The sequence below is a fragment of the Anolis sagrei genome, chromosome 3 (assembly GCF_037176765.1).
Source record: "Anolis sagrei isolate rAnoSag1 chromosome 3, rAnoSag1.mat, whole genome shotgun sequence".
In the NCBI taxonomy this organism is placed as follows: Eukaryota; Metazoa; Chordata; class Lepidosauria; order Squamata; family Dactyloidae; genus Anolis; species Anolis sagrei.
The window spans coordinates 72,958,419-72,967,828 of record NC_090023.1 but is presented as its reverse complement, the minus strand read 5'-3'; positions in this window follow the sequence as shown (position 1 = coordinate 72,967,828).

Below are 9,410 nucleotides of genomic sequence, written 5' to 3'. Positions count from 1 at the left end.
GGCCCTTTCCCTCATCCCCACCAACTGCTCTTGAGACGGAGGTGGAAGCAAGAGAAGGGCCTCCCCAGATTATGTTAGGGCTCATGTTGGTTCATAGGGGATTTCCCATAAACATGTCATGCCAGACAAAACTTACCTCTATTTGATAAAAGTTACAAGCTTGGTAGATGTAGAGAATGCTGTAGACTACTGGTTCCCCACCTTTAGTCCTCCACTTATTTTGAACTTCAACTTCCAGAAATCCCAGCCATCTTACCAGCTGTTCGGAATTGTGAGACATGAAGTCCAAAACACCTAAAAGACCAAAGGTTGGGAATCACTGCTGTAGATATAGCATGTCTTAAGGCCTTTCACAACATTCTCACAAACTAATAAAATGTGGGCTATATGATGCCACTATTAGGTGGATTAGGAATTGGTGGCTGGCTGAACCCAAAAGGTGCTGACCAATGGCGGCTCATCCTAGAGACAAGTGGCCAGTGGGCTGCCACGGGTCTGTCCTGGGCCCAGTGCTTTTCAACATATGTATCAATGACTTGGGCAATGGAAAAGAAGGCATGTTAATCAAGTTTTCAGATGATATCAAATTGGGAGGAATAGCTAATACCCCAGAGGACAGGATCAGAATCGAAAATGATTTTAACAGAGAGCTGGGACAAAAACAACAAAATGAATTTCAACATGGAGAAATGTATTGAGCTACATTTTGGCAAAAAATTAAATGCACAGCTATAGGATGTCTGACACCTGGCATGAAAACAGTACACATGAGGTCTATAAGTCATAGTAGGCCACAAGCTGAAGTGAGTTAACAATGATGCGGCAGCTAAAAAGCCTAATGTGATTCTTGGAAGCATCCATTGGAGTATAGTGTCGAGATGAAGGGAAATCATGCTCCCATTCTATTCTGCTTTGGTCAGTGCTCATCCAGTTGGCACTGCAATTCAAAAAGGATATTGAAGAGCTAGAACATGTCCAGAGAAGGGTGACCAAACTAATCAAAGGTTTGGATACCAAGCCCTATGTGGAGCAGGCGAGGAAGCTGGGTATGTTTAGTTTGGGGGGAAAGACTGAGAGACATGACAGCCAGGTTCAAATATTCAAAAGGATGTCACATTGAGGAGGGGGCAATAGTGTTCCCTGCTGCTCTGGAGACTAGGACATGGAACAATGGATTCAAGTGGCAGCAAAAAAAGATCCAGTGTAAACATTAGGAAGAACTTCCAGATGGTAAGAGCTGTTTGGCAGTGGAACATGCTGCCTCAACACATGGTGGAGTCAACTTCTCTGGAGGTTTTTGAGGAGAGGCTACCTGTCGGGGATGCTTTGCTTCCTTGTTCCTTCATGGCAGAAAATTGGAATGGATGGCCATTATGGTATCTTCTAACTATGATTCTATGAACTCATCAGGATTTCAGTTAGGGTAGTGCTGTCCTAGAGCTAATAAACATTTTAGCTTAAATAATTAAAATTCTGTTATTTGAATAATTTATTTAAAATTAAAGTGTAATTTAAATCAAATTCACTCTGATTCTATCTAGTTCAATAATCCTATTGTGTTGCTCAGAGTGCAACTCAATAGCTTCATACCTCTGTAGTTGCCTTCCCTGTTTGTTTGTTTGTCTTTTAAAAAACCGATACCAGATGATACCCTTCCCTGTAGGAGGCTGAGTGGGAATAAACCCTCTTCCTATACTGTGGTGCTCCTCTTTTCATGGGGATTTGACTCTGAGCAAATTCCATCAACTATGGATTATCGTGCCCAATATTATTAAATCAGCAATGTGAATGTTCACTACAGTATGTCCACATTCATGTTGCCATCGTTGTGGGATATGATAATCCATAATTGATACACATCGCTGATCTGGAAGACCCACTGTACCTCCCTGAAACATCTTTTTATTAAAAAAAAGGGATTTGGTTTAAAGGGCACATTAAGCCGTGGTGAGTCTTTGGAGTATGTGATTTAACACTCTTTCAGTGACCGAGTAAAGCCATATAACCAGCATGTGAGCAATGTATGCACTATTGTTTTCCTCTCTAGTGCCTGAACAGGTGTCTAGAATAACTTGATGAAATATGAGGTAAACAAGATGAAGCAAACCAAGTGACACGAACATACACAGTTGGTAGGGAAACCGACTCCCTGAAGGACCAGTTATGCCATGTATTTACCATACTTCTGAAAATGATGTTCAGCAGGGAAGCTCAGGTGGAACTAGTGGCTATAAATGAAATTTTAAGTGCAGCTTCCTTGTTATATCACGCACTGAATTTCTTTTTCACATATGCACACCAATAACAGAAGAGAAGCTTGGAAAACAGTTATACTTGCAATATCTGTCAGATATTGTAGATTTTTTTACATTCTATTCTAGCTGTTGAGGTGTTGAATTTGATAATTTAAAAAAGACTAACACACTATATTCCATCTTTTGGTTAAAACCTAGAAACAATAACCTGTTGGACAAATATCTTTCTACCAAGGAGTGAGGCAATACTCTACTTTTGGAATTGGTCTTCAAGAATTGATACTACAATAGTATTCAGACGATCTTTCCTCTGCAGTGGCTCGCTTCTCTTTCATACACACAGAGTGACTTAGAAAACAGAGGGAACTATAATAGTATTCAGACCATCTTTTCTCCCCTGCAGAGGTTAAATGGAAATCAGCCCATGCCCTTGAAAAGATGGTGACCTTTTAAAACCTAGAAACATCTATCCTGGCCAGAATGTAAACAATACTAATTAAAGCCACTAAGAGCACTATGTCTCCAAGTTGAGATTCTCATTCAAAGGAGCACGAGCAGCAGCAGATCACAATAACTTGCCTCTAGTTCATGTGAGGTCACAGTACCTGCCACTCTACTGCAGGTTTAAATCTTTAGCATGAAGTCACAATGATCAGTCTCTAAGTGGGCAGTATTTGCATGAACTCACAATGGCCACTTCCCTATTTCAGGAAATCATAATTAGGACAGACTAATATTGAAGCAGACAGCAATATAGGAGAGGGAAGCCATTTCAAGCATCATGGAGAAGCTGTGGCATGAGGTAGCTCTTTCTCATCAATGAAATTATATGCAAGAAGTTTCTAATGAGTTAGGCAAGACCCATGTATTCATAGTGACCACACTATTGGTGGCAGTTATCTGGACGGGGAAGCAGTAAAAAAATAGAAGAGAGCTGGCAAGAACTGCAGCTATTGCAGCAAATATTCCATAATACTTTGACATGCAAAGAAGTAATGGTGACAGTGAATTGGATACAAGGATGGATATGAATCCTGTGAACATCATGGAGAGACATATGTATAGAAAAGAGCTGTAGGATTGCTCCTTTGGTCCCATGTGTCCTTTGTCTCATCAAATGTTTATATATTAAGTATGGTCAACTACAGAGAAACAATTTTCATCTTTGTCTAGGGTTTCATAATTAGTGGAAAATGGACATAGTCTTTTCCACATGGATATTGAGGGCAAGAGCAAACTACAGGGTTTGAAAAGCAGAAGTATCTGCAGGAAATTTTTCTCAGAGGGGGCAAACCCATATATAAATGTTAGCATATTACATATTCGCAGAATACACTGATACAGAATAGTGTTGCATTTTGCTCGTGTAAATGTCTACAATGTGGGAGGAAAATCAGAAAATCAGAAGCTGATCGGTAGCCAGTGGAGTAGGCATAACAAAGAAGTTGTATATTCCCTGTGCGTTGCTCCGGTGAGCAACCTGGTTGCTGACCGTTGGACTAGTTGAAGCTTCCGGGCAGTCTTCAAAGGCAGCCCCACATAGAGTGTGTTGCAGTAGTCTATTTGGGATGTAACAAGAGCGTGGACCACCGTGGCCAAGTCAGACTTCTCAAGGAACTGGCGCAGCTGGCGCACAAGTTTTAATTGTGCTCTCGCACCTACATATATTACTCCAATCTTGGTGATGATGCTTGAAAAACTGACCCCATTTTCAGTATACCTTAACAACATCTTCTATTACTTACCTTGGTCCTTTCAAATCTGTGCATGAAAATTTGAACTGCTGTAGCACGATCAGCAGGAAAACATGCTTTCCTATATTTCTGTGCCAATTTAACCTTCTACAAGAGGAGATGGAGAAAGGCTGCAGAAATATGCCAGAAAATAATGCTTAAGGAAAAGAGGAAACATTGTGTTGTCAAAGGCTTTCATGGCTGGAATCACTGGGTTGCTGTACGTTTTCTGGGCTATATGGCAATGTTTCAGAAGCATTCTCTCCTGACATTTCACCCACATCTATGGCAGGCATCCTCAAAGGTTGAGGGGTCTGTTGGAAACTAGGCAAGTGAGGTTTATATATCTGTGGAATGTCCAGGGTGGTAGAAAGAACTCTTGTCTGCTTGAGGCAGGTGTGAATGTTGCAACTGGTCACCTTGATTAGCATTTAATGGCCTTGCAACTATAAAGCCTGGCTGATTGCTGCCTGGAGGGAATCTTTTGTTTGGAGTTATTAGCTGGCCCTGATTGATTCATGTCTGAATTTTCCCTGCTTTTTGAATGTTGCTCCTTATTTACTGTCCTGATTTTAGAGTTTTTTAAATACTGATAGCCAGATTTTGTTCATTTTCCTCGTTTCCTTTGTTCTCCCACCCTGGACATTATTCCACAGGTATAGAAACCCCACTTGCATAGTTTCCAACAGACCTCACAACCTCTGAGGATGCATCGTATAGATGCCTCCCGGAAAACTCACAGCAACCCATTGTTCACAGATACTGAAGACTCCAAAGAGAACCCTGGATGAAATTATTCTCCATAAACATAACACTTTTATTCATTACTGATAATTGTAATGAGTTGTAGGTCAGCACAAGCACTGCAGTTTTGCTTTAAAGGTAATCTATTCTCTCTCAACCCTTTAACTATATTTGAACAAGCACCTGCAGGACAATTTAGTATAGGTGTTTTTGCTGCCTTAAAAAAGTGTCCAAAATGTATGTATACAACCATAACAGTTAAAGCACCTGCAGGATAATTTAGTCTAGATGTTTTTGCTGTCTTAAAAAATGTCCAAAAATGTATGCATACACCCGTAACAGTTAATATCTCAGTGGGTTGTTTTTTTTTTTAAATCCCCTTCTATCTCCCTATTATACACTTTAGAGCAGGCATTGTAAACTTTGACCCTTCAGGTGTTTTGGACTACAACTCCCACAATTCCTGGCCTCAGGGCTCCCCCCCCCCCCCGCCCAGCCACTTATGTGAGGGGAGGGGGAGAAATAAGGTTTAACACTGTGAAAGCCATTCACTGCATGACTATCAGCCTCCTCCCAGTGGACTCAAATCACAGAAAAGCTTCATGAGAACCACCACTCCGCTAATTGTTCCTCCAGCAACAGCAAGAATATCCCTCTAGGCCAGGGGTCCTCAAACTAAGGCCCGGGGGCCAGATATGGCCCTCCAAGATCATTTACCTGGCCCTTGCTCAGGGTCAACCTAAGTCTGAAACAACTTGAAAGCACACAACAACAACAATCCTATCTCATCAGCCAAAAGCAGGCCCACACTTCCCATTGAAATACTAGTAAGGTTTTGTTAAAATTATTCTTAATTTTAATTATTGTATTGTTTTTAAGGGGGGTTTTTTTGCATTAAAAATAAGATATGTGCAGTGTGCATAGGAACCCATTCATGCTTTTTTTTCCAAATTATAATCTGGCCCTCCAACAGTTTGAGGGACTGTGACCTGGCTGTCTGTTTAAAAAGTTTGAGGACCCCTGATCTACAAACATCACATGCAACTCCTAGAACGATTCCATCAGTGCTGCCTCTAAAAAATCTTGCAAATCTCCTGGGAAGACAGGCAGACAAATGTCAGAATGCTGGAAGAAGCAAAGACTACTAGCGTTGAAACAATGGTCCTCGATCATCAACTCCGCTGGACCAGCCACGTTGTCTGGATGCCCGACCACCATGTCCCAAAGCGGTTGCTCTGATATTGAGCTAGAATTTAGAGACTCCCACCTAGGAGAGAGGAACCCTTAGATCCACCAAGGAGGATCTGGTACTCTGGCGAGCGAAGAGAAAAGAGCCAGAAATTTTCCCTGAATTTTCCCAAATAAATCTCACCAAAATTGAAGAAAAGCCACTGAGTTGTATTTATTTCGTCCAGCTGGAACGGATATCAAACAGCGATAGTTCGTCAGGAGAGACATCCATGCAATACATTTTGGTACAAATGGAGCTGTCAAAGTTCAAATTTCCCATCCATCCCCTCGCCCCTTAGCCGGCATCTCCCTGATTGGCTGTTGTCATCAGCTGGTGGGGAGGCGCGGCCGGATGAGCTGCATTTCAGCCAATCAGAAAATCAGTGCTGCTCCGGGCTCTCGACCAATGGGAGCGGAGGAGGCGGTCCTTGGGAAGAACAATGAAGTAGATGTCCAGAAGATTGATTTAAAGTGCCTTAATGTGTCCAAATGGCCGGAATTAATCTATGAATAGATTCCTCAAGCTGGTCGAGTCTCTTGAAAGGTTGAGATATGCAGATAGGGCTGGCACGATCGCCCAGCCCTAGTATTTCCTGATCACAGATATGGGTTCAGATATGATTTCATTGTGTTGTCTTATGTTTTCCTGGGTCCATGGGGAAAGACAAAAGGGAGGAAAGCTGGGACATCCTGGCTTCCTTTGAAAGCAGGATGCCTCTTTGTTGGAAGATAACTAGTTTACCAGGTGGCTCCCCCCAAGCGGTCCTGCTCCGAGACTTGAGGGGGCCGGGTTATTATCATGCAATCAGTCTGTGCTTGAAACCTTGAATTAATAGGGACAAGCCTTGGGAAATGGGCTACACAAGGCTGATGTCATGCTGGAGGTCACGAAAAGGTGGCTTTCCATATTTCATATACAAAACATACACACAGGGGTCAGGGAGATACATAAGGAATAATGAAGCATTAGGGAATTTCATATACACCCATCCCACCCACCAATCCACCAGAATAAGTTCATAAGCATGAAATCATATCATCCCTCAATCATGAGAGGGGATTCCATAGGGCTTGGGGAAAAGTTCCATAAAGTTTTTTTTAAGTTCTTGAAAGTTTGGGAAAGTTGTTCAAAATTGTAAAATCCAGAAAAGGCCAGTGGGAAAAGGTGTCCCAGTGTCCACAGAGTCCTTATGGCCATCCACCAATGCTGAATATCGAGATCCATGGAGAGAACTACAGATCCCTCCACACCAAGGCGGCCCGCTGACATCTTAGGGATCCCATGGGTTGACCGCGACAGTTTCCCAGGATCAGCAGGCTTCTTGGACACCCACAAAATGGTGGCAGTGAGGCAACATCTTTGGAAAAACAGCTGGGATTTCAGAGGCAAAAAAGGTTAAAGGGCGGGAGGGGCAGCGGAGCAAAACCCAAGGGAAGAATGACACAATTTTTGAAGTAATCCGTTGACTTGCAGATACGGGGGCCCGAGGGGTTTCCGTATCCACAGTTTAAGGGAACACAGTTTTGGCCTCCCCGGGATGCGAAAATCGCATCCCAGGAGGGCTGGCAGCCATCTGCAGCCCGGGAGAACAAAGGTTTATTGAAAGAGAAGTTTTGAGGCAGTGTTGTTGTTGTTCATTCGTTCAGTCGTCTCCGACTCTTCGTGACCTCGTGGACCAGCCCACGCCAGAGCTCCCTGTCGGCCGTCACCACCCCCAGCTCCTTCAAGGTCAGTCCAGTCACTTCAAGGATGCCATCCATCCATCTTGCCCTAGGTCGGCCCCTCTTCCTTTTGCCTTCCACTTTCCCCAGCATAATTGTTTTCTCTAGGCTTTGCTGTCTCCTCATGATGTGGCCAAAGTACTTCAACTTTGTCTCTAGTATCCTTCCTTCCAGTGAGCAGACGGGTTTTATTTCCTGGAGGATGGACAGGTTGGATCTTCTCGCAGTCCAAGGCACTCTCAGCACTTTCCTCCAGCACCACAGCTCAAAAGCATCGATCTTCCTTCGCTCAGCCTTCCCTATGGTCCAGCTCTCACATCCGTAGGTTACTACAGGGAATACCATGGCTTTGACTAGGCGGATCTTTGTTGCCAGTCTGATGTCTCTACTCTTTACTATTTTATCGAGACTGGACATTGCTCTCCTCCCAAGAAGTAAGCGTCTTCTGATTTCCTGGCCACAGTCTGCATCTGCAGTAATCTTTGCACCTAGAAATACAAAGTCTGTCACAGCCTCCACATTTTCTCCCTCTATTTTCCAGTTGTCAATCATTCTTGTTGCCATAATCTTGGTTTTTTTGACGTTCAGCAGTAAAGGACACAAAGTACCACTATGGAGAGGGAAAGGTTACAATTAATTGATACCTGTTTATTGGGGGGATTAGTTACAATGTTAGGAAGCGGAAAAAGGCAAAGAAATGAAAAGGCTTCTGAGTTGCAGCTGCTGCTGTGCCCACGTTCATGTGGTTGGTCGAAGTGGGAGAACTGAGGAACTCCCTGCTGCGAGTCAGATCAACTTGAAGGCAGGGAGTTCTGGGTTTGGCCTCAGCTCTATTCCGAACTCAAGAACGGAAAACGGAATGTTGGAGGACAAGAAAAGAGATTTAAAGATGGGCTCAAAGCCAACCTTAAAAACTGTGGCATAGACACAAAGAATTGGGAAGCCCTGGCCCTTGAGCGCTCTAGCTGGAGGTCAGCTGTGAGCAGCAGTGCTGTAGAATTTGTGGAAACCGATACCTTCACTGCAGAACATGCGGGCCAAGAATAGGGCTCCAGTCACCTACATACCCACTGCCAGTACACTGAACTTGGAAGACAATCTTATTCTAGGTTCTTGTGGGTTTTTTTGGGCTATAGGGCCATGTTCTAGAGGCATTTCTCCTGACATTTCGCCTTATTCGGTCAACCAGGGATCGCCTAACTATTCATTTTTTTCGTATCAAAAGCATTGCCTAAATTAGTATAAAACTGCTAAAAATAGGAACATAAGCGGCTAAATAATATCTTTTGACCAAAAACGGGCAACAGTGACTGCATTGGGTTGTTGTAGGTTTTTTTCGAGCTATATGGCCATGTTCTAGAGGCATTTCTCCTGACGTTTCGCCTGCATCAATGGCAAGCATCCTCAAAGGTAGTGAGGTTGTGACTGCATTGTCTGTAGCCTCTGACAATTCTTCCTCTGTGCAGACAAACATACAGATGCGGAGTTGTCTGCTCTGCTTCAGAGTCATAGAAGGATTCTTCTAGGTCAGTGGTTGCCAACCTTTTTTTTTTTTTAATCACAGACTCCTTAAGAAATGGGGCCACAAAGTGGAGTCCACGACATGTCAGTGTGGAGAAGAACAAACCATGGACCGCCTATTACAGGGGTCCTCAAACTTTTTAAACAGAGAGCCAGGTCACAGTCCCTCAAACTGTTGTAGGGCCAGATTATAATTTGAAAAAAA